We start from the raw sequence: 26306 nt of genomic DNA, 5'->3' as shown, positions 1-26306 counted from the left end.
TCAACAATTAACGATTAACTATCAAGAGTTGATAACCACGTATCTCTAATTTTGTTTGCTTCGCTATGACGCTAACCTTTCGCACTTCGCAGCTCGGGGCAGAATGAATCTTTGGTTCAAAAGCAAACGGATTCTTTTCTTTGTTGCCCCTCGATATCCCCACTACGCACGTATTTATTAGATGTCCGCGACGGTTGCCACGTATGCATTCTTCCGAATATTCGGCGAAAGAACCATAGGGATATCGATGGTACATTAGGCATGTCGGCATTACGCTTTGAAGGTATAGCGCTTTGTGTCGCGAAGCCGTAGGAAAGTTCGTGATCGAGTGCCGCCACAGTACGCCCTTACCAGTGATAACGTTTCTCCGGTGTTGTTGCGAGAGTTTTTGACATCTGCGGATTTTTGTGGTTTTCGACGCGTGGTAAAACGTCAGCCGTTTGTTATCAAACCCGTGCAGATGTTGCGCGAAGTCCTCGATGTGGCGGTGGATACTCGTCGGTACGGTGCGGGGCGTTTGCGTACGGTCGTAGGCCTCTGTTCCTCCTCTTTTCAGTATGACATGCTGATGATGATGCCCATGAACTTTGCAATGGCCACAACTACGGATTTTGTCAAGACTACCTATTGACAAAATCCGCAATCACTTAGTTGCCAACCCAATATAATAGACTTGCCAGCGAAACATAAAGTTTTAATTATTGCAAAATTGGTGCATCGATATCGCACGATTAATGAAATTATAGAATCGTTCCGCAATTATGTTTTATAATTTACAATTATACAGAGATGTACAGTGATATAGGAGTTGTAGTGAAAACAGAAGTTTCAGTTTCTTGTAACAATTGTTGAGACACGACAAATATTAGCCGCTTTAAAACCTGCTATCGATGTCACAACTGTTTTCAATTTTTAAAAATTATATTTTACAAAACGATTAAGCGAAGAATCTTTTAGGAATTCGCGCAACATTTATGCGAGCTTCTCAATTACACGAAATAAAGATCGCCTCCTTGCCAAGTAGAGCGACGATCGATCGATTTTCGACTTTTCAATCTCCGATCAATCTTTCTTCCGCTGAATTACGTTCGGAGTATTTCAAAAACCAAGCTGTGGTTTATAAACGTACAAAGTCAAAGACGCTTTGTCGTGTAGACGGTATAAAAATGTAATTCATTTAATGGCACCTTGGCCGAAGCGTTAAAAAACAAAGTTTAAGCTGGTTTGGCTCGGTATGCTTGGCGATACAGCTTTCTTTTTTGTAAGCCGATCAAGCGGGATCACGAAACTCGTCGACACGGACGGTCTTAATTGGAGCTAATCGACAGACCACCATTTTCACGCCGCTTGATGGTCTTTTTTATGGTTCACCAAGGATCAATGAGGTGCGGCGGACAAAAAAATCATCTACCCTCTGTTAAATCCTATCTAATCCATCAGTCGTGAACAATGGTTACACGAACGCGTGAAACATATCATTAATTCGTCATATTAACACGTTTAACACGGAAATTGCAGCGAAATATCCACCAGAGATTACATTCCGTATATATCGTACTTTTGTACAGGAAGAAATTTCCTATTAATATTAATAAATCCTAATTCTCTAATCTCTTAATAAAATCATTGCAATAGCTGTTCCGTCGATATAAAGTGGTACATACATGAAATATTTCATGAACGTTAAATTGATATAAAAATTCTCAGATCATAATGACATAAGATGGTTGAGAAAGATATTCGGTCTAGATAAAAGTTAAATTCAGCTAAATAAATTTCAACGAAAAGATCGCAACAGAATATATACGTAATGATTAAAACCGGCTTCGAAAAGGAACAACGAAGAGAGAAACCTAAGAATCTTGCCGCTTTTATCAGCAAGAATAACCTTTTTGGATGATTTGAGAAATAGATTTGACAGCGAAAGAAATCGTAAATACGAGTTTAAGCTGCTATTAAGTCAGAACCTGATACCATAATGAGGCAAAATTTCTTATCTTTTATGACCACAAAGGCTAGCGCTGTATAGGAGATAATTTCTTATCGAGTTGACTAGATAACGTAGCGTATCGTTAATTTCCTTTCTAACAGGAACACGTGCTTTTACTTGTCTATGGAATTCTCTTACAGAATAGTTCAAAGTGACTCAACTCGATATGCTCCCGATCACGTACAATCGTTTGCGTATTAAATTCCCATATTATTGTAATAAAATATTAGTAGCTATCTATTTATGGCTGTTTCCACTGAAGATAGACACGTCTTTCAAATTCCTTCGATTATTTCTTTTATTATCACAATCTTTATTTTATTCCATTTCGCTTTATTTTATTATTCTTTTCAGCGCGCTTATCCCATTTTCTTTTCTTTCCTTTTACTCTTGAAATTCTTCCGCGATAACACTGTATCGTTCTTTTTCAATGCCATTGTGGTCTCTTTGCGTCGTTGCCTTTTTTCTGCTAGAATACCCTCTTTGATAACCTCGTGTTCTTTTTATTCTTCCAATTACTTCTTTGATATTATTTTTAAATTACTACGTTAAAATTCCTTCCTTTTGCATTCTACTCTTCCCTGCATCTCTTACCGAACGTAGTAGATGCACAAGGGATGATTGAACTACTATAAAAAGTTTCGTAATTCTAAACACACGAGACGCTCAAAAAACCTTCTCAACAAAACCTGAAACAAGATTCTACGAGAAATCGTGAGGAAAATACGAAATGATTAATCCCAGCCTCAAAGAACAAAGAATCGTTTCCTGGGGAGAAAACAGAAACTATGTACGGAAAACGGAGCGATCCATGGGTTGACCAGAAGGAACGTAGCCGAAGAAAAAGGTGAAGAAAAAGACGGCACTGTCCCACGGCAGCCCAGTTGTCGACCAGGCCAAACAAACAATCTTTATCTCCTTTATGGTCGTCCTTATCTCCGGCAGCTGACTCTTCTCTACAACTTTCCCGTAGCAGGTTCTGCCTTTTTCTTGCTCTACGTACGTGAACGGATCCTTTGTGTTCCACGCCGTATACTTTCTTACCGTGTTTCGTAAGAGGGGAACGAACAAAAAAAAAAAAAAAAACAGGAAAAATAAAAAAAAGGGGGAAAGAAAAAGAAGATTAAAAAAACAAGAGACTCTAGGAAGCAACGAATGAAACAAAAGAGAAGAAAGAAGGAAAAGTACGTCTGAAAGGGAAGAAGGAGAAAAGGGATGGATCGTGCAACGTAACGTGTAGCCATGAAAATTTGAATAAATCTCTTCTCCCTCCATCATCGCAGTTCTGAATATCGTTTCGACGCTTTTCCACAAACTATACGGCCAGCTTTGCCAAGTGGTTGGGCGTAATTGAAAATTCAGTAGCAAACCCGTAGTTAATTTCACTGAAGAGAACTACTTCCTCTCGTCATCCGCCCCCCTTTTAGTTTTCGAGATAATAAACCGTGCAAACGTTTTATTATGACTCATTCGTGGGAACCTTTGACATTACGCCTTATGACGCGAGACCACTTGCGTGTCTGTCGCACTTCGTGCTGGAAAAACTCATCGATCCATATTCATGTGATTCTATTTTTGAAATAAAACCCCTTTTTTCTCATCGTGGTGACGGTGTTAGGGAAGATAAAGGCACGAGTAGCGTGTAATAATTTGTAGAATAGTTTCAGATAATTGCCGCCTGTAAAGAGAGTATATGCTCTGTACAGAGGCTGTATGGGGAGAAGCTTGTGTCAAATCTTGGCGTGGCCCCCGAATTATTGCGTTGGCAACTAAGTGATTGCGGATTTTGTGATTAGGTGGTAATGTCATTAGGTGGTTTTGTCATTACCACCTAATAACAAAATTCGCAATCACTTAGTAATTAATGACTAATGCCATTAGGTGGTTTTGTCATTACCACCTAATGACAAAACCCGCAATCACTTAGTTGCCAACCCAATAGTACGTTAATTCGTTGCACTGTAATATCGAGTGATACTGGCGGTGTGGATTATGGTTCGAATTCCGCGACGACACAGTGTTCTGGTAACAAAGTATACAATTTATTTATTCAGAAATATTAGAAATTAGGCTGTCATTAGGTGGTAATGACAAAATCCGCAATCACTTAGTTGCCAACCCAATAATTCGGGGGCCACGGATTAGGTGGTAATGACAAAATCCGCAACCACTTAGTTGCCAACCCAATAGTACGTTAATTCGTTGCACTGTAATATCGAGTGATACTGGCGGTGTAGATTATGGTTCGAATTCCACGACGACACAGTGTTCTGGTAACAAAGTATACAATTTATTTATTAAGAAATATTAGAAATTAGGCTTTCCAATGATTTCTATCCTATATGATAAGTTTATTGATACATGGATCTATTTACGATTAAACGGGAAACGATGGTTATTTAACGTGAACTAAATACAGTAATGCGCTATAACTAAGACAACTAAATGGATAATTCACAACTCACAACTAATAGTTTACAACTTATAACAATTCGGCAACTCAACTCTCCACTCCTCACAACTCGACTCTTAATTAACGACTGTCGATTAATTCGTCTTTCTTCCTTAAGCATCCCTTTGTCTTTCCTCATACCCTCATCATGTACGTGTTCCATAACCATCCGGGATCATGATCACGTACGCCTTCTTCCGCGTAACTATTCGACTGAAGGACCGACGACACGTTGATGGGCCGCTTGGCCCATTCAAGTTTCCCGACCCTTTTGGCCTATCGGCACTTAGGTTTCCTCGCAACATTGCTTATAGTTCACCCCATGTTTCTTAGGCAATCTATCCACAATATTACAAAAGTTTAATATAACAGTGTTAAAAATTTGAACACGTTAGCTAGGATATGACGCCAACTAGGTTGTGACGCTCTAGCTAGCCTCATGCTAGACAATGCTGTGTGATACAATGCAGTATGTAATTTTCACATTGCAGTTTCCGTATTAACAAGAAAATCATAATCATCCAGAATGTTCACTACTTTATCTTTCGGGTTTCTTCTATTGACTAACAACAATTAACAACTAACAAAATGCCGACTTGCTTAGTTTATCTCCTGCGAGTTGTTATATATGTTCAAAATAGAAAAAAAAATAACACAAAATTATACACATATAAAATTGTAATTTTTCAAAGAATCGAAATTTGTGAAAATCAGAAGAAATTCAGAACACACGTAGCCATAGAAAATCACAAGAGATCGCTTTCAAACGTTCGTCGAAATTTCTATTCGAAATCTAATTCGCCAAATCACTACACTTCGATATTACCACTAGAAAAGCTTCTACACGTAGAAAGGGTGAGAGGAAAGCTACTGGAAATCTAGAATTCGTGTCGAGGATTCACCGCAAAGACAGTGAACGAACGACGCGATTTCCGGAAGGCGTTGCGGAAGATCGTTTCGATTGTCCGTAGCTGAAGCGTGCGAAAGAAGCACATGACGCTTTAGTGCATCATTTCTTTGCCTTGCTCTTCACAGTATCATCCTCGAGGTTTCCGATATCACCACCTGTTACGTAAACACGAGAGCGCGGAACTCGTGGAGACGCGGCCAATTGATTTACGTCGTCCGATGACGAATCGCGACTTTTTCTACCTGGCAACCATTTAACAAATCATCGACTTCCGTCTTCCCACGTGAGGGATTAGATCATCTTTCGATCGACAGATTATAATCGAATAATTCGATTCGATCGTCTTTCGTTAGATCTTCTCGAAGCTTTTCATGTCTTTTAAATCTCGTTCGTTTATTCCTCTTTTTAATCGAATTTTCTTTTATTTTTCCAAGGAGAGGCTGTGTCAGGTAAGAAAATTATTGGCTATTAAAACTATTACATAATACCTTTTAGCCGGTTCTGATAATTTCTTAATAATACTTGAAAAACTTGCTCTTCTATATAGAAGAATATTATCATCCATTAAAACGAGGATGTTGGAATAGAAGTTTTAAGATCCTTTATAGTTCCATACTGTTTTCTTTATATTTTCCTGCTGTCTCATAAAATGACGTGATCTTACAAAGCGTAATTGGTTACAGTTTATGAAAATACGTGATTTCATGCCGGCGGATGTTAACATGTTAATCTAGAAGCTTCGCATAATCACAAAATTATAATGTTCTTCCGTAATTTTCGATACTCTGTTTCTACGATTAGTAAAAATACGTAGACATTTTTTAACGAACATCACTGTTCACTTTCATTGGGATAGAAACACAAAAACATTTCTGTTTCATTTAATTTAACACTTTGACTGTCACGTTGGTCATTGGTTATCGGAGAGCTTGAATTTCTTACAATTGTAAAAATTGAGTGAAAATTGGCATTTTGAATATAACCGATAAATAGAAGATACTTTAAAATAAAAAGTGCCCCATTGAACAATTAAACATTTTTATTAGAATCATCAATAAAAAAGAAAATGAGAACAGATCTTGCATCTAACGGTGCACTGTGTTAAAACACTGGCATCCTGAGCGAAACATGTGATTTCGGCGTGGCAATCAAAGTGTTAAACTGCAATCGCCATTCTTATTTCTCTCTTCTCGCACTGTTTGTAATACTTTATTATCCCATCTCGTATATCATATGCTTGCTTATCTCCATTATACCACCCGAATTAAACTCATCGTTACGTTCTATACAAATTAAATTTTTACGTAAAATTGCGCCAAGGAAACACTGTTTGGACCAAATGCCGCAAACTTCGCTGATGCATTGACCTCGGAAAATATATAAAAAGCTAATATCCTACCGCTTAATTATTCAAACATAAATCCAGTGCACAAAATCGCGCAACTAAAACCAATGAACCCGTGTGAATAATCTCGTTTCCAAAATATCTGCTCGACGTAACATATTTGCTGCAGCGACCATTCCACGTTTACCAGTCAGCAACGTTATGGAATCACCGAAAACGACGAAAGCGAGAGAAAAAAGAACAGGAAATAGCATCTGGTGTTAAAAATCGTCAAGAAAATCTAGTCTATCGGTCTACGATCGCCTGGCAATCGATTTAAATCTGTGCTGTAGTAGCGCGGTGAACACGTTAAGCTGGTCGTCGGTGTTGCAACAAGATACGTACGAATTGAACAACAAGGCGCGACGTGTACGGTATGTAGCCAGGGCGCTGTGCAAAACTTTACTTTATATCCGACCCTATGTAAATGAGAAACGATCATTCAGGTCGGGTTGTAACGTGGCCGCACGAACCGATCGTGGGTGCACGTGTAAAATCGAGCAAGAAAGCACGCGCCCTGTTCTCGTGTTTCTTTCCTTAGGGGTTCTTTAAGCCCCCATGCGGCGCTGTCACGCGATAACAGGCCCGATCCCGGTTTACCGATTACCCGACTGCTAGTAAAGCAAACGTACGTTGCTTGAATGCAAATCGACACCGATGGACGAAACGGCCGGGACCGTTATCGTACGACCATGGAGCCCCAGCTAAGACCGCCAGGGCCCCGCAAAGAGGAAAATCCATTTACCGCTGATGCTCGCGATTCGTGTAATACCACTAGCGGGCAAAAAGATAGCCAAGCGACTGATAGCGTTAAGTTCTTAATGATAGCTTCGTAATTCTATAATTTTATCGAACAGCGTGTAAATACTAGCTTCTGACAACGTGACGTGTAGTAGAATCGGTATGTGGACGATTTGCTGCTTGTAGGAAACATGTGGATGACGGTAATTGATACTGAAATTGTCGACGAGTAGAGTAGCAAAGTTATACGAAAGAAATTGATATGGAAGAACATGAAACGCACGGAGAAGATTGTAGTTTGCTACGTACATTTCACAAAAATAAAGAAAAAGTAAATCACCAAATTGATATTCACAGTACCAAACAATGTACCGTTATGAACAATGTTTAGAAAATTATCTGTATTACGTTTATTCGTTGTAGGTTAGGTTTTGTAGTTTCTTAAATAAATTAAATCCATAATATTTCTATAACGATTAAACCGAGAGTGCTAGCGTTACAAGAATCTGTTTCTCTTCAAAAAAATCGAGTAGTTTCATGTAATTTTCTTGAAATGTTCGCTACCAGAACTGCACCGATCTCTCATTTCAAGGGCTAAACTTCATTAACGAATAGATGAATTCTTAACAAGTTCTTATCCCACTTTACATCCATTTTGCAGATATACTTCCAAACTTAATACAATACACTTCTGCACAAAAACCCTTGGAAAATATGTTTTCGCCATTAATAACTAATAAAAGAACAACTATTCTAAAAAGTTAAGAGAAAGTAGCTTTTGAAAGAACTAAATAATTTGAATCATTTTCGTTATTCCAATCTCCATGCGCAGAGAAAGATAAAATAACAAATATGTATTGTTAGATAAATGGAGCATGCGTTACGATTCGAGCGGCTATCGACTATGAAAGAGAAATTAGAACGCAAATTAATAGCGGCAACAATCTCGATTTAAACCAACCATATTTATAAAAGGTAGGAAACACGCAAAGAATATTTTTTACGCCCGAATATTCCGCTTTTTCGACCGGTAATTTTGTTGGACAGATTTGAATATCGCACGGAACTGTTGAGGACAGACTTTATAAGCCGTTAATTAATTATTGATCTTTGTTTTAATTTTGTAGATGCGCTATCATTCAGCCGGCCCAATTTCACCAGTTATTTTGATAAATTAAAAGGCAGGCCACAGAAGCCGATTTCACGACTGCACGTTACACGTCGAATTATTAATATAGGCTTTCGAAGTAAAGCCGCGTCCAATTATCTTTATACTTCAACGTTTCACGCAGTAGTATACTACCAGTAGCGAATATCAGTATGTTTTTTTTTATCTCTGGTCAAGCTAGCGGATGTATTAATGCAACGTTCGAACATAAAAACAATCGATCACAGATTTAAATCGAAAAGACTCGATAGATAATTCGAAGAATCCAAGCTGTAGAAGCTGCAACATGGTTTAGTGATAATAATGTTCATCAAAAGATTCAAGCGAAGGCCATATACCTGTATCTTCTAAACGCTTTTTAATTAGTAAATAATTTATTATACTCGGAAACATTTATAATAAATAATGTCTAATACGATATTGATAATAAATGAATAAATAGTTGTAGGATCTTACTATAATTAGTTTATTTACAATGGATTAAACAGATGTTGGTCGAACAGGAAACGATGATTGTTTAACGCGAACTAAATACGATAACATACTATAATAAAGACAACTAAATAGTTAATTTGCAACTCTCATCATTATTATACATTATATATATATCACTAACTAACATTATTATATTATTATTACATCATTAATCATTACGGTACTGTATTAATGCATCATCGGCTTGCTGCTAGTTGTAAGCATTCTGTTGGCAACAGTTTTTCTTAATAAATAAAAGTTACGTAAATAAAAGTTCGTCGTCACAAAGAATTATTTGATATTTTTATATTTCAAGGATGAATTTGAAGATTTTAATTGACATACGAACTGCGAGAGAAAAATACAAATTGGTATCGTTATAGGATTTCGTGTGAAATAATTGGAAATCTCTGAATAGTGGAGCTAAAATGGAATAATAATTCGATGATATCGATGATCTGTAAAACCCTGGAAACTTTATGCGTAGTTTCATTGCAAGGCAATGCGTATATGATATTCGCTGAATTTAGAGAATCATGAACGTATCATTAAGAACTGAATGATAGCACGTGAGCGCTGCATTTTTGTCACAGAGTATACTTCAACTTGGCTGCCTTGACTTTGATCCTGCATCTACAACGACGTGCCATGATTTCGCTTTTATCATTGAATTCGCTTTCCCTCCCTCTTTGGATCGTCTGTTCTTGACTCGCGATTTATACCGACCAACTCGAAGCTACGAGTAAAATATGCCACTCGAACGTTGTGATTTATGCGGATTTTGCTAAAAATGAAAGGAAAAGAAAGCGAAACGTCAATGCAACGTAACGTAGATAAGCGGCTGGAAAGTTGCCTAGAAAATGATACAAGGCAAGTGTTCTATTTGGTTCTTCTTTGATTTGTAGATGTACAGGAACGATTTATAGACGTAGCCATTTTTCCTAATAAGAAAAATGCTGGTAGGTAGATACAATTTTAATGTCTCAACCGGAAGAGGCAGGTTAGTTCGTCACTCACACGTCACAACACGTGCTCCACGTGTTATATAATTTATTATACTCGGGAATATTTCCAATAACGTTGACTTGTGAATAATTTCATATACGTATATTCTGCATCGAAAGAAAATTATACGACTTATCAGATATCTTAGCGCTGAAAAAAATCAGCATCGTACAAAGTTCTATTGCTTGAAAGCAACGCAGCTTGCGTTCTTTCCGCTACCAAGCTACCCAGTCGTAAGCAGTTAAACATTTTTCTAAACGAAAGAAACACGTCCACTCGAAAGTCATATTCGCGCCTTATCCGACATTTCGTTCGCGGCATTTGCTATCGTAACGTTTGGCGAGCACGTGTGTTCCGCTATTACATTTTACGATTCGTCGGAAACCTCGTTCGTAGAAAATCAAAGCCCACGTTTCGCCTATATATATACGATTTGAAAAGTCGGCGGATGAGGTAACGTCGATCGTAAAAGAGATCGGTGAAAGAAAGTACAGAGAGAATCGCTCACCGTTAAGATGCACTTGACTCGGAGATGTATTCCAGCCCCGATGACCCTCGCCGCTGAAGCACTTCTGTATATTGGTCATGAACTTCCTTCTTATGGCCTTCAACGAGTAGACACAGAGCGCGGAATGTTCCTTCGGTACGTCGCTGTGCGTGCTGTTGCTCTCCGAAAACCGCGAACAACACGTCGTCCTGAGCGGTGATGCCCAAATCTCCGGCTAGAACCGAGCCAGCCTTGCCGACGTACGCGGCACCAGATTATAATACGTGCCATCGTTGGTGCAGTTGATCGGTATCTCGGTGTACGAGTAGTAATGCTCGTCGTCGTGACAGACTCGAACCAGCTTCGATATGAATACCGCGGTATCGGTGTTCTTCATCTGCGTGGTCATAAAATAGCTGAAACCACCGCTGCTGAACCCGTACACATAGTTGATAGGATATCTCGCGCGACAACGAGTTCACGTACATCCTGGTACCGGTGGTGACGGCAGCTTCCGCGATGTTCAGCATTCTATCCTTGTCCAATGATCTGGAGCTGACCGCGGGAACCTCCGATCGGTACGGCGAGTTACCGGTGAACGTTACACCCACGTACATCACTTGCGAAACGGGTGGATTCGGTGGTCCAGGCGCGATAAACGCCACCGTGGACGCGGTAGCGTTGTTCTACCACGGCCTCTTTCACTTCTTGCACCACGTCCGAGATATTGTGAAGGTTTCGTACTCTGCAGGTGCCCTGGGACAAACTTCCGCACGAGATCAACCTGGTGGTGTAGTCGATCACCAACGCCTTGTTCATTGTCCACTAGCCTCGTTGGCGTTTCACGGGGACAGTCGATCATCGAACAAGCGGTCGAGTCGCCTTTGGACCAGTAACTTTTACGACGAGGCTCAAGTCCGGCGAGAGCTGATACAACCGATTCACCGCGCCCACGTAAACTCGACCGGTGTTCTTGTCCACGACCAGATGGTTCATGCGTTTCACTTCTGGATCGTGGAACCTTTTACTATGTCGGCTGGCGTCGAACGGACCGGCAGCCGGGGAGACAACAGCACCAGGATCGACAGGAGCAGGCGAAGTTGCTGTTGATGCGACAGCATCGATCCCATCCTCGTCGATGACTGCTGCTGCACGGGAAGACTAGCATCTTACTACTCTACTTTCTACTGCTACGCGGACACGATCTGTCACTACTTTCTTCTTCGCTGCGCCGAGAATTCTCGCGAAGGCGTCTTCCTCGAGCCTCTCCCAGACCTGCCAACAAAACCAGAAAGAAGGTTTAGTTTATATTCATGTTTTTATTCGTCAATCAAGTAGCACACATTTTTATTGAGAAAAATGATGGTCAAACTATCACAGTATCAATTACTATTATTTGTCTTAAGAATTTGGCTTTCATAAAATTTCGCCACTTTATCAACTATTTTTAAAGGATTTATATCTTTTGACTCGACAGATCTCATCTTCATTTTCAACTACGATATATTAATATTCTGCAGTTTAATCAGGACGTGACATGAAAACCAGAGCACAAAAGCAACGCATCGCTTTGCTGCGATCTTTACATGATTTTACTGAAACTTTTAATCAATAAGCGTGCTTATTTTCATCGTTCTATGAAAAATAAGCCAGCAGATCCGTGTCTCTTTGCCTAGACGTATTCCGATAGGAACACGCTAAAACTCCATTTTACGTTCTGCTGCATTTAAGACTTAGCATACGAAAACCGAACTACCGTTCGGTAGTTTTAATGCTGCTGTACCCATTTGCATTTTATGGAGTAACAGGGAAACGGGCGTGAAACGCTCGTACCTGAAGTTTACACTGTAGCCGCGAGAAAGAAATAAAGGAACGTTGTGTGGTATAGAGCAATAAAGTCTAGAATTTCTCCCTCGTTATCGCGTTTAGTACGCAAACGCGTGTAACCAAACGGGATAACAAGGCTCGTGTACTTTCTCGAATGTTAAAAGAGTTAGTTAGGGAACTCAAACGACGCGTTGTAAAGTGAATATATCGTTTACGCGAACAGGCGGAATCGCTGAAAGCGTATAAAGACGTCTTTAACGAAGACCGGTCTTAAATCAAAGGCACCTAGCATTTTCGCGGACGCAGACGCCACGTTTAGCGTGACTATACGGCTGTTTTACATTAATTGCGACTTAACAGCGGACCAACGACACCCTGGACACGACACACCTTATAACGCGGAATAATTGCTTCGATTATCTCTTCACACTCTTGACGAATCAAGCGTGTACTTGCACGCGAGTGCCTTGCGAGACAACTGATATTGATAATAACGTTATTTCACCGATAAAAATGTAAACTGGAATGATAAGTGCGTTACGACTTTTATTGCTCGTACTACAATTCCGTATCAGATCGTTCATAAAGTTCCTGGTAAAGTGTAAGGAACATTCGATGTATCTTCGTGGAAATAGCGTCTTAAATGGTAGATTTTTTCAAAAATGACATTTTACCACTTATTGCTATACCAGCCTCACAACGTTATCGTAATTTAAAAGCCTACGTGATTAACACTTTGACTGTCACGTTGGTCATATATGATCGGCCACGGTTTCTCCTGTGACACCACGGTGGTCACTGATGACCGGAGCGCTTGAACTTCTTACGATTGTAAAAATTGTATGAAAATTGACAGTTAGGGCATTTTGAATGTAACCCATAAATAGCAGATACTTTGAAATAAAAAGGAGCACTGTGTTTGCATCCATATCTTTGAGGGGTAATCTACGAATATTATTATAAACACACCTTAGAAAATAACCGTAAATGCTGCTTTATAATTATATGAAGTTAGAAGTGTGAACATACCTTACTATTATATATAGAATGAGCAAATACTGTTTACTAATATCTTCTACACATTTCAACAATATATTCTGGACGTTTTGCTTATACATAACCGATAAATAGAAGATACTTTGAAATAAAAAGTGAACCATTGAACAATTAAACATTTTTATTAGAACATCAATATAAAAAAATGAGAAGAAATCTTGCATCTAACGGTGCACTGTGTTACAACACTTTAAACATAAATGTGGTTCAGCAATACAATCTGAACAATAGGTGGTCACTTTTTGGTTCGATTCTTAGCAATTTTTGATCCTGACTGTTTAACATTTTTTTTATAGCACTCTTTGCAAAATTTTCGTGCCAGGTACGCTTGTCTTTCTTTCTTCTGCATTTCGTGTCGTAATCTTTGTCGAATAAGTATATTCGACGGCTCTGGTGAATGGTACTGTGTAAGGTGCATTACGAGTGTCGTTCTAAAAGCTGATACCTTGACTTCTGTTTTTGATGCTTGTTTATAGCGTATCATCGCGTTTGAAACTGATGTATTTAACAATAACTCTAAAGCTAATTTTATATACCACTTGAGGGTTTTTCTATGTGGTGTAGAATATTCCATCATTTGATTTGATAAATGTACAGCACACTTTCCTCTGTTGTAATCTACCACTACCATTGCTTTATCACAAACATAATCTTTTTTCGGACTTCCACCATTTCATCCGAATGTCTTGTCGAAATCATAAAAATGTCACGCTTGTCTCTCCACCTTACTATTATATATATAGAATGATCAAATACTGTTTACTAATATCTTCTACACGTTTCAACAATATATTCTGGACGTTTTGCTTATATATAACCGATAAATAGAAGATACTTTAAAATAAAAAGTGCCCCATTGAACAATTAAACATTTTTATTAGAACATCAATAAAAAAAAATGAAAACGAATATTGCATCTAATGGTGCACTGTGTTTGCATATTTTTGAGGCTTAATCTACGAATATTATTATAAACACACCTTAGAAAATAACCGTAAATGCTGCTTTATAATTATATAATTGAAGTTAGAAATGTGAACATACCTTACTATTATATATAGAATGATCAAATACTGTCTACTAATATCTTCTACACGTTTCAACAATATATTCTGGACGTTTGGCTTACGACGAAATAACGAATACGAATGGTTTGTTGAAATAGACGAAGCCTTGTTATAATATGTCGCTATCAACTGTTACCAAGGCGCCACGATGGTCACTCGTGACCACCAATAAGATAAACGATCCATTGGGGAAGAATGTTGCCTTACATCATCGATTTATTATTATTTTGCGATTACATGCTTCGAATAATAAAAATACTCCCGTGGCGTCCTGAGCGAAACATGTGATTTCGGCGTGGCAGTCAAAGCGTTAAGCAGGTTCAAGGCGAACAAGATGGACCTAAAAGTAACGATGCTATCGACAGATAGAATACCACGGGAGATTAACAATGTCAGTAAAAATAAAGAGCAATCTAAAAGCTGAAAAATGCTTGACCAGCAGGAGGAGCTCGGACGCAAAAACTAAAATGAGACGTAAAAAAGAAAGACAACAACTTAAACGCAGAAACGTGTAGAGATGAAAACAGGTAGAAAATTCCTTTCCCTTCGAGAAGGCCTGTGTTATCCACGATAATTACTCGAGCACGCGATCGGGAAGGCTTCGTCGTTTGAAAGTTCACGTAGGACTTCCTAAAAGTCACTGTACGGAAAAGAAAAGGTGAGAACACGGGGCAAAACCATGTAAAGAGAGAAAGGGAGAGGGGGGGGAGAGAGAGATAATAGAAAAAACGGAAAGGAAGATATCTAACAATTTATCGACTAGGGAAACCAGGTGCCTTTGAATCGGAACCCTAACGCATATTCCTCTTAACGAAATGAAACGCCTGACTTTGTGCAGGACGCGACGAAGTACGTGAGAAAGAAAAAAGAAAATGAAAGGAGAAAAAATGTTGTATACCAGGGGAGAAAGAAGGGAGTGGATGGAGAAGCAGCCGGAGGAAGGGAAAGCTGTTTCTTCTGCTCGTTCCTTCTTATCGCGACGTAACGGTAACGTTCAATCGCAACAAAAACTTTCCTTATTTTCCGAACACCCATCTCAGAGCCTGTCGGGGCTCCCTTCTGCAACACGTCAATTCCAGTTTATGGGTAGAGGCGACGAAGGAAGTGGAAGTCTACCGTGTGCTCCGTGTGTCCTGCCTTCCTTACTTTACACGTACGTCTTCTCGTAATTGTAATTGACGACGTTGTAACAATGATTTGTGCTTTGATTGAAAAGTAGGTTTTACGAGTTGTTTTCAGCAACGCACCGCTGAAGCATGGAAATGGGAATTTGGCGCGGACGTTTATTACAAGCGACCGAGGTACAGAGATGCGAACAGGCAATGAATATTTGAGGTTAGGGTGAGAAAGAAAGTTTCAGAGAATATGAGACTGAAGAATCTGTTCCGCGTAGTTTGGCTGAAATGGGTGGAAGAGATTGTAAAATGGAAGAAAGGAACATGCGTACACGAAGCTGCACAGTCGCGTGAAAGACGCAAAAGAAACGGAGAGTGCAAGTTGTTTCGTGTTGTCCAGTCATTTTCTGCTTTAACCTTATTTTATATGGTATCTTCCATTGCAGTATATTTAACATCCTCGACACGAACGTTAAATAAAGTCAACGATACTCTATTTTGACTTTCGCGTTTTCTAATTTGTTATTCTATCGAATTATACGAAATTTTATTTTGTAATAAATGCTATAAAAGGTCTTTCCGTTCGATTCTTTGCATTATCACCATAAGATAAGCATTCTGAGAAATACCGGCCTCTATCGATTCATGATTTAATATATTGTATGTATATTTAACATTTCAATACACAGGTTTGTATTCTTGTTTGATGTCGAACTATCTTCCCACGATATAGGGGACAGATAACAAATAAAATTCTTACAGTTGAATTTTACCTTATATGCCAACTGTACGAGTGCGAATAAAAGTGCTTATCGGATAAAAATGAGTCATTGATTGGCGAGTGACGACTAGTGATTAGCCGAGTTCGAAAAATGAAAAATTCATCGCTCCTGGGGAACCGATAAGCAGAATTCAAACGCATTCCATGAATGTGACGTTAATGTGAAACAAGGTTTCCGTTATCAAGCTATATATCTAGAAAGACATGATTGCTCATTTTTGTGTTCAGATATCACGTTTCCGTTCGAAAATTAATCTGCCAATCAATACAGCAATCGACATTCTGACAAAAAGCGATGAGACAGATATCACGAGCGAAGCTTCATTTTCAATCCGTTTTTAATATGAAACCCGGATACAGACCGAAGAAAATCGGCAATTAGAAGCTAATTTCTTTATGAAATTAAACGAACAATTGTGAAGAACTACACGTAAAACAAAGGAACTTAATTTTCCAAGGTAAGCAGCAGATAAACGTTTACAGGAAGACGAAACGGAAAATGAAAAATTTCGGTTTGGCACTTCAGCATCGATATTTTCAGAATCTAGACGTTTAGTATTAAAATTTAATCGGCAATTAGCAGAAATTACGAGTAATTTTGGCAAAAGTTCAAACTATATTTCCGTATAATTAGTCATAACGAAGTTGTTCAAAGTACGAATGACAGATGCAATTAGAAACGTCGATACCAATAATCACGAAAAACAGCTATTGTTTGATGGAAGTAACGCTGGACATTAGCGAAATTTCAGAAGCCACAAACTCCCGTGTAAACAAATCTAATTATTCTATTCGATGTAGTATTATACAAGGGAAGTCCATAGCATGTAATTTGTAACTTGTCAATTTCGTGGAATTACACAACAGAATTTTATACGAAAATCCGATGAGTGAATTATTCAGGACAAGAAACATGGTTAATTACATTAAATTATATTACGATAAGCTGAACCACTTTAAATTCCAACAACCAAGTACCCATTTCTATACCTTCGCTGAAAGAGTTATTTATTATTATAGCAAAAATATCACAAAACTGCTCCAGATCTGCATTTCTCTTCGTCAAAATTTATAGAAAAGTTTCGAGTATTCGTCTGTTTAGGCGTTTGATTGTTAAAGAAGCGCAACAAATTTTTTCCAGGCGAACAAAATGGCAGAACGGTTCTCCTTCGCCCAAGGGTTGAACATCGTATCGGAACGCGGTAAACGATCGAACGCAGACCGCGCACGCAGTTCCAATCTTACTCACGGAACATCCTATACGGCGTCGCGTTTCGTCCTTTTCGTACGAAGAGATGAAGGTAAACGCGGTGTTTCGAGCCTCGTACGAAGAAGCACGCAACGATCGAGCAACGTGGAAAGAGGATCGCGGCGGGTTATCCGACAAGCAGATAAGCATCGCGAGATATCCAGGAACGCGCGGTTCCACATAGAAGGGGAGCCAAGTAGCGGCAAGTATGCGTGCAAGAGCACTATGTTTGTTCCAGGTGCGCTCGTGCGAGCGCGAGAAAGATCGTAAGGAAAGATGGTTACGGTATAGTTGTTCGAACCGATATACCGAGATCGTAAATTAAAGCGTAAAGTGGCGATTGATGTATTTACTTGTTGAGAATTATTCATCAAGCTTTCGGTTAAACGCTAGCCCGATAACGTAACTTATAAGCAATGAAAATGAAAAATGGTGCAGTGTATTTATGTTTGTACTTGATTAAAGAAACACCATCTAGATAAACATCCTTCTTATCCTCTAACTATTATAAATAGTTCTTTTCTTCGGATATTTCATATATATTCTTGCACATCATACGTATTCTACACCGTTTTGAACATTTTGATTTTTCATAAATCCATCAACATGTACAGTCTAGTAACAAACTGTTTCCATTGGAGACGATGCTATAAGCGAGAATTAGGTTCGTAGGAAGAGATATACAAAATATAAAGCGAATACGAAATGACAAAGGAAGATTTTGCTGGCTGAAGATTTACGCATTTGAAAATAACATAAGAGAAGGTTTGAATCAAAAAGATTCTTGGAAAAAAATTAGCTCATTTCTTCGTCACCAGGTGAATCAGCAACCGACAATTTTGAGAAGCTACGGTACATCTTTTTCTACAAAAAAAAAAAAAAAAGAAAAAGAGAAAAAATCGCCTTCGACGTACACAATTTAAAATAAAAATTCCACTCCAAAGAAATTCGTAACGCAGGGATTCGTAAAATGGGAGCTACCCATGTTTCTTCTGCTGATTGTACGCACGAGACAAGGTGCTTTTGTTCTTCTCGCGCTATCTGATAAAAGCACACGTGCCTTTTCCCCGTGTAGTTCTATTCTGTCCGGTGTGCGACACACGCACATATCGTATGTAGGTTAAAACCGTAATTAACGATCGTTTCGATCGTCGACAATTTTCACCGTGGTATTATCCGATCTAACCCCGGAGACGTCGCGACACGAATGGAAAGGACGTTGTTTAGCTACCGCAGGGACCACGTATCTTCGGTTGGGAAACACAAACAACCGTGAAACGACACCTTAATTAGCGTGTTTACCGGAGAACCAACCGATTGCGAGTAGAAAAGATTCACGGATTAATCCGGAAATGAGAAGTAGCTGCATCCCGAGCTCTTGATTCCGGCAAGAATTTCTAACGTAGATTTTCATATTTGCAAAAGAGGCAGAGATTGAAGAAAAGATCAATTCGATTAATCTCTTAAGGTACAAATTTCTTCGATCGAAATTGACTGGTCAAAAATTAAGAATTTTTTCTTTTTAGTGGAATTTTTCCTTGGCTATATAACAATATATATATATATATTTATATTTCATTAAGTCATTATTTTAATTTCATTAAACCATTATTTTTATTTTATTACGTCATCATTTTTATTTTATTGACTCGTTAACTTGATACAAGTCGGTGAGCGTGCAGCGAAAGCATCGTTTCTAACTACCACGGACAATTAACTCACCCATAAAAATAGATGGAACGTCTATAAAATACCTTTCAATGCTGGGACTGCTGATTATTCACTCGTAAAATTAGCTATCCAACGATATTTTCCATTCTGCGTTTATAAAACAAATAATTTAAAATGTAGAACATCTAATATAAAATCCAATAAAAATCTGATATATCTAACGAAAATCTATATTATCGAAGAAAAATACGAAATACTTGTAATAGACAACAAACAGTGTCGTTAAACGCGTCATTAATACTTGAGATTTTCGAAAAGACTTTCTGGAAAACCGTAAAATCAACGTCGACCACGGATGGCAATTATTTTGACGAATACTTCAAACTATCAGTGGAGATTAATCGTATCCTTCCGGAAACATAAGGAATAGAAAGCAATGGAACGAGAAACGTAATTGATTCGAGGTTTTCAGGGACGATACGGTTGATTCGTACGCGAACTACGTATAATTCCTGCGTGACGTACGCCGAAAGCGTCCAGCAGAAACGGCCAGGCGTTAATTTTAATTACAAAGTACGCGCTTTAATATGCACATTTATTTTAATGGAAAACCGACGGGTGCTTCCGTGCGATGCACCCGATAACCTTCCTACGTACCTGCTTATATTTCATCATTTTCCGCGGAACACGCGAGGAAGGCTGGGCGCTTTACTTTCATTTAGTTCGCCTTTAAACGTACAAATCTCGTTCATAAATATTAGAACACTTGCAGGGCTCGTAAGAAACGCGAAGATTTGCCTAAATTATCGAATTACATTTGCAACACGTTGATAAATTGTTTCAAGATACTCGCAACAGTTGCTGGACTATAATAAATTCTAATTCGTTCAGGAGCCATATTTAATCGATTCAGTTGGATTGTTTAATTTTGTCATTACAATGTCGTACGATTAATATCATCAAGTTTCTTTTTTTCAATTCTATACTAACAATAAGGTGTTTTATCGTATCCTTATACGAAGATATTAAGATATTACGATATTTATATTGAACATGTCAAGAAAACAATATTTTATTACACAACATTATACAAGCTTCGCTTGAATAAAAATGATCCTTTCGGAAGACATACGATAACTTGTATAAACAATTACACAAACCGACAGACCGATCCTTTTTCAATTCTTAATCGAAACACGTTTCCCGAAACTACGCTAAATATTCTTAACTCGCAGCAAAGAATTCAAACGTCACGGAATTAAGCAGGCCGATGCACGGCAACGCTGATCTCGATTAAGGCCACTCGAATGAGAAACGTCGGAGAGCAAAGGAAACTGTCGGGGTTCGTCGAACCGTCTGTGAAATCAAGGTCGTTCCTCGGCGAGATTCGATCCTGAAACCGGGCCAGAAACGTTCGCTTTGATCCTTCGATTGCTCGTTAGAGAATCCGCACAGATGCCAGGTGAAATGCGATCGCGTAACTAACGCCTTTGGAATTTTAAGGAGACCGCGGTAGAATGCGGTTCGGTTTTCAAGAAACGTCGGATTCTCAGGTACGAGAGAGGTTGGAGGGTGGAATTTAAATAGTCGGACGAGAAGCTACGGGTAAATTACGAGGTTGAAGTCACGTATGGTTAAAGAAGAGGCCCGTTACCAGAGAGCGAGAAACGTACCTTAAGGGGTAAACTGCTTTTCCAAGCCGCAATTCTCCGTAACAAATGCGATCATTTGGTAAACCGGAGAGTGGAGACTTTGCAGTGGGAAGGAGAAAAAGAATGAGACAAGGAAGAAGCGTGGGTGGATAACGGGAAGGGACCAAAAGGGGAGCAGCATCAATTCTTTACAGTTTCTTACTGTTCCGCTCAAGGTAGCCTTCCTTTCCTGGTAAATTAAGAAATTTAAAGAAATTTGTATCCATTGTGCGTGGAGTAACACGGTAGAGCTCCGTCTATATGAAACCATTACAGAACGAATAGCTCGTACACTATGAAACATTTTACCGATTTTCCCCATTAGCTACGATTTTTCGGAATTCATAATAGGAATTAATTTTCGCATATGGAGCATTATCAATCATGATGGATTTCTATAGAATTTTTCTGAATGTATCGTTATAAAAAAATTCAGTATATTTTTCCAAATCACGAAAATATTGTTATAACTTAATTAATTATGAAAGTAAGGGATATGCAGTTGACCCTCCAACAACGTTCGTGTAGTCGAAAATCCACGTATAATTATGAGTCTCCAAAAGCTTGGCTATGCATGTACATGTATGTACGTAGTAATCTGTTGTTGACCGAAAGCTTTATTCTGCATATTACATATGTACATGCGTTTGTTATTACTGTTTTGTTATAATAACATAAATTGAAGAAAAGAAAGTTACCTACATATAAGGAAGAGAAAATACGTACACATATACATATTCAATATTATATTCATATTGTGACGAAACATGACTGATTTCACAACGCCGATAATATAAACATAGTCTGCTCAATCGCCTTTTAACAACGGCGATTTGCGTTTTTTTTTTTCTTTTTCAAACGTCCTTTGCTAGTCGTTTGGTTTGTTGCAAAGTCACGACTTAGTATACGGACTACATACCTACATAGTATACATGTTTTCGTGGAAACTCCTACAATATTGATGGAGAAAGAAATGCATGTGTAACCAAATCCACGTTGCTTGAAAGTCAACTGTACTTTTAAGGATTGGTATATGTACGTGATCAAATCTATGTTCTCAAAATTTTTACTCAATTTTTACTCATTGCGATAAAAGATGAATTACAGCACAAAAAAAGGTAGCTCATCTTTTTCAAAAAATTCTCTATAACAGTTTTTTACAATTCAAAGAACTTGCAATTTTACTGTAAAAAAAAAAGTGAATATAGCAATTATATCATCGGTTCTATTTAGTATTTTTAGTATTCTGAGAACGTGCCTACTCGATCCACAATTTTTTACAATTCAAAAAACGCAATTTTACTGTAAAAAAAAATGTGCTTAGAGTAATTATATCATCCGTTCTATTTAGTATTTTTAGTATTTTGAGAACGTGCCAACTCGACCCACAATTTTTTACAATTCAAAAAAGTTGTAATTTCACTGTAAAAAAAATGTGAATATAGCAATTATATCATCGATTCTATCGACAATACAAATTTCCACGAGGATTTCAAATTTTCTCAACTCACTAATGCCCTGCACTTGTACAATTTTAAGAAGCTTACAGTTTTTCTGTAAGATATTGTAATATTTAATTATATTAGCAACTCAATCTGTATTACAGGCTGCAAGTTTCCTCGGCTCTTTAATTTCCTCAACTTCTCCCATTAATCGCGCTAAACTAATTAAGTCCCTTTTAATTTCTCAGGTGCGCGCCGACAATTGAAAACGAGGAAAAATTGCAATTACTCGGCGAACCAAGTGTTCGTCCTCGATATCTCCGGAGAATGAAGGAAACGCGGGAAGCACAATGAAAAAAACCTTTCCGAAAAAGGCTCGGAAACAGATGTGCGACACAGCGTTATGACCGTGTGGCAGTTAGTCAGAACGAATTTAAAACGTTCAGATATCCGAGCGGGGAAACTACCTTGCTCCAACGTGGGAAATACCTTGAGATAAACTGCCTTCTTAAGAAAACTTCCACGTAACGAATGCGATCGCTCGGCCAACTTGAATCGACCTTTTAGTTCGCGACGAAAAAAAAAAGAAGAGCAAGGAGAAAAGAAAAGTAAAGCAGAAGTAAAGAAACACGGCAAAGGAAGCAACAAAGAATGTAACGGGGGTCAGCCGAAAAAAACGATACGCGATTCCTTTAAATCTGCACAGGGTTGCTCCGCCGTGCTCTCTTCCTACGAAACTCTTCTGATTCGTCATTAAGTAAATGGCGAAAGACGAAAAAAGAAATCGCCCGGAAGAAGTTGCCGAGTAATTTAGAAAGATATACAGGGTCTTCGCTTTTCCTTCGACCCCTGCACCATGCACGATAAGACGATTAGAAGACGTACAAGTTCTATTGTCTAAAAGCTTTCTGTTGAACCCTTTGTTACGCGGACGGATTTGGATTAGCAAAAATCTCGAACTGACAGAAGACAGGGGCGATTTTTCATGAAAATTTAACGAACACGGATGAGGGAGCTAAGTGATATCTGAAGTAGATCAATTATTCAAGAAGGAAGAGCTATTTCTTAATTGATATCGTTAGATTAGCGGAGGATACGATAATTGTGGATTGGTTTAAACTTAATCTTTAATTGCTAGCTTCTATTTTTCAGTGAATTGATCGACTATCTTCATTTTTACTTGCTCTGTATAGCGGAATATCAAACAGTAGAACCGTTTGTCAAAAAACCTGTTTCCTTTCTTCTTTTAGTAGTCACATTGAAAGAAATCTTAAAGACACGTTACGTTAGCGAAAAACAAATATTCTTGATGTAGCGTGCAATCATTAAGACAACTTGTAGTATCAGATACTAAAAAGTACAATATAAAGTAAGGCATATCGACCTGTAACATGGCAGCTAACGTGCTAAGAAGCCTAATTTGCCGTTTCCTTACTCGAAGATCCCAAGAAAATCACACGAGTATTATTCATTTTTTAAACAGAACTATATGTTACTTTAATGTACTCAGCTGTATCGTGATTCGCGTTCAAGGAAGTGATACCGAATGACCGGGAATATTAAAGGAAAATCAAGGTCGTAGGTTAAAAACCCCTCACACACGCTATCGTTAAAATAATCGCACGATATCGCGTTGAAACGCGAATTAAAGAGACATTAAGGGAAAACTTATGACTCCAGAAACCTGGAAATTCAGCGACTTCTAAACAACACGGCAAAACGTATACTTTCCCCGAGAAAAGGTCGAGAAAAGGATAAATCAACCGGTCAGACGGAAGCTGGCGAGCATTGAACACGATTGTCTGGGAAAAGTTGAATTAATTTACTGGCGATGTAGAAAAGAAAACAAAAGAAAACGAAGGAGAGGCCAGTCCGACTACGAATACAACATTTTTCTCGAGTGCAGTCGGCTGGCTTGCGGACCTTAATGGCTCTTTAACGAGTTAAACAATCGTTAAGACTTTAAACAATCTCACCGGTTCGACTAGATTTCTCTTTCTCTCTCTTTTTTTTTTTTTCTTTTTAACGACAGATTTCCACGGAGTCGCATCTCGCAATTCTAGCAAGTTCAAAGAAGCTGAGTTTTGGTTTGCAAACACTACGAAACTTTTCTCCGTTTCCAGCCTCTGATCCAAACCTCTGCCATCCCTTTGGTCGGTTTACTCACCGTTTCGGACAACGTACTTCTACGAACTTAAGTCGAAACTAAGTACCCAGAGGATCCAGCGCAAAGACACGCGCCCCATGGAAACGGGCTTCCTCGTTAGCCGCCATTGTTCTGACAAATTTCTCGACCGCGTTGTTATTCCACGACGAAAGGGTGAAATTTCGCTCTGGCGTGCTTAGTATCGCGCGTACGTATTAACACCTTAATGCGCGCATAAGTCTCATCAGCTTAAATCACATTTTTCATTCACATTACATCAGAATCGAAATAGGAATCGAATTGCTCCAGAATAGTCCGATCGAGGTAAGATAAGACCGGTTTCTACGTGTCCTTCCTCTTCTTCTTTTTCTATTCTACTTTCTCTGTATACAATACGATGCACAAAAATTTCCAATCAGATAGACTTCTCATTTCATATACCAAATCCTATTTGTATTAACAAATTTTAACGTAAGAGCAAGTAAAAGAAAATGGAAAATATACGTTGGTTAATATTTTTTGGAACATTTGCTTCCGAACATGAAGCGCAAGATCTGGAAGACTTTAGTACACCGTTGCAAATAACAGAATGGGAACAGCAGCAGCACGGAAACCTAACACGAAACCACATCACGAAATTGTCACAAGAGAAACGTCTTTACGAAGTCACAAACATCGAACCGACAACGGTGCTCGCAGGCCGCCGATCAATTTCCTCTTTCGTCGACACTTCGATCCCATTTCTAAACTTGGCCTCCTAGACAATCGTCAAATACCATAAATCTGTGGCGGCACGGGCCACGGAACTTTTCAACGGCTCCGGATGCAAAGCGCGACGCCGCCAAAGCGCAACACCGACGTGCCCAATGTACCATCGATATCTTCACACTCTTTCCGCCGAATTCTCGGAAGAGCATACACGTGCCAGCACTGGCGGCACATCTAATGAATGCACGCTAGTGGGGGATATCGATGGGCTACGAAGGGAAGAATCTGCGCGATCCGAAACAATAGGGCAGGCAGTCTGTCTTACGCCATTAAATGTGTAACTCCTCGGTACTATTTGCATAGCAACGCGTCGAATGATCTCTCGGTGTCTATCGTTATTTGTTAGTTGTTACCAGTTGTCTGTTAACTGTAATTGTTAATTGTTAATTGTTAACTCTGATTGTTGATTAGTTCTAAATAAACTATTGTTCGTTAAAAACACCAAGAGTAGTTCCTTACGCACCTATCACAATACCACCTCAAATCCTTTCTCTGATCCCCGATTCTGTATCTACGAAGATGCTTACGTACGTATCTATCCGATCTACCAGAAAATCACGTTATCCGATCTGGTTCTCTATCTGGTAGCCGTCGATCAGCGTCGCGGAATGGACGCGGGAGTAGCGGAAGAAAGAAGGAAGAGCGCAAACGAGGCAGCATCGATACCAATGAGAAATAGCGGACAACGGATCGTCCTAGTGGCGTGGTTCGTAGCGATGTTTGCCGATTTTTCCGGTCATGAGGCCTCTCTCTCTCTTTATAAAGGCGTTCACTCGGAGGTGTACGCAGTTGGACTGCTATAAGCGAAGACGAGAGAGCGATCGAAGGTGAAACGAAGAAAGAGAAAGGTGGAAGGAGAGTAGGAGAAAGACTACGAGGAGC

The 26306-nt window shown here is 38.9% G+C and overlaps 1 pseudogene; it reads right to left on the bottom strand.

The window, feature by feature from the left end:
- Window positions 1-10405: 10405 nt before the first annotated feature.
- The window catches only part of LOC117215757, a 115904-nt pseudogene continuing 100003 nt past the window's right edge, over window positions 10406-26306 (bottom strand).

Source organism: Bombus bifarius, unplaced genomic scaffold (assembly GCF_011952205.1).
Source record: "Bombus bifarius isolate JDL3187 unplaced genomic scaffold, Bbif_JDL3187 scf7180000009790, whole genome shotgun sequence".
Classification (NCBI taxonomy): Eukaryota; Metazoa; Arthropoda; class Insecta; order Hymenoptera; family Apidae; genus Bombus; species Bombus bifarius.
This window is presented reverse-complemented; position numbering and strand designations above follow the sequence as displayed.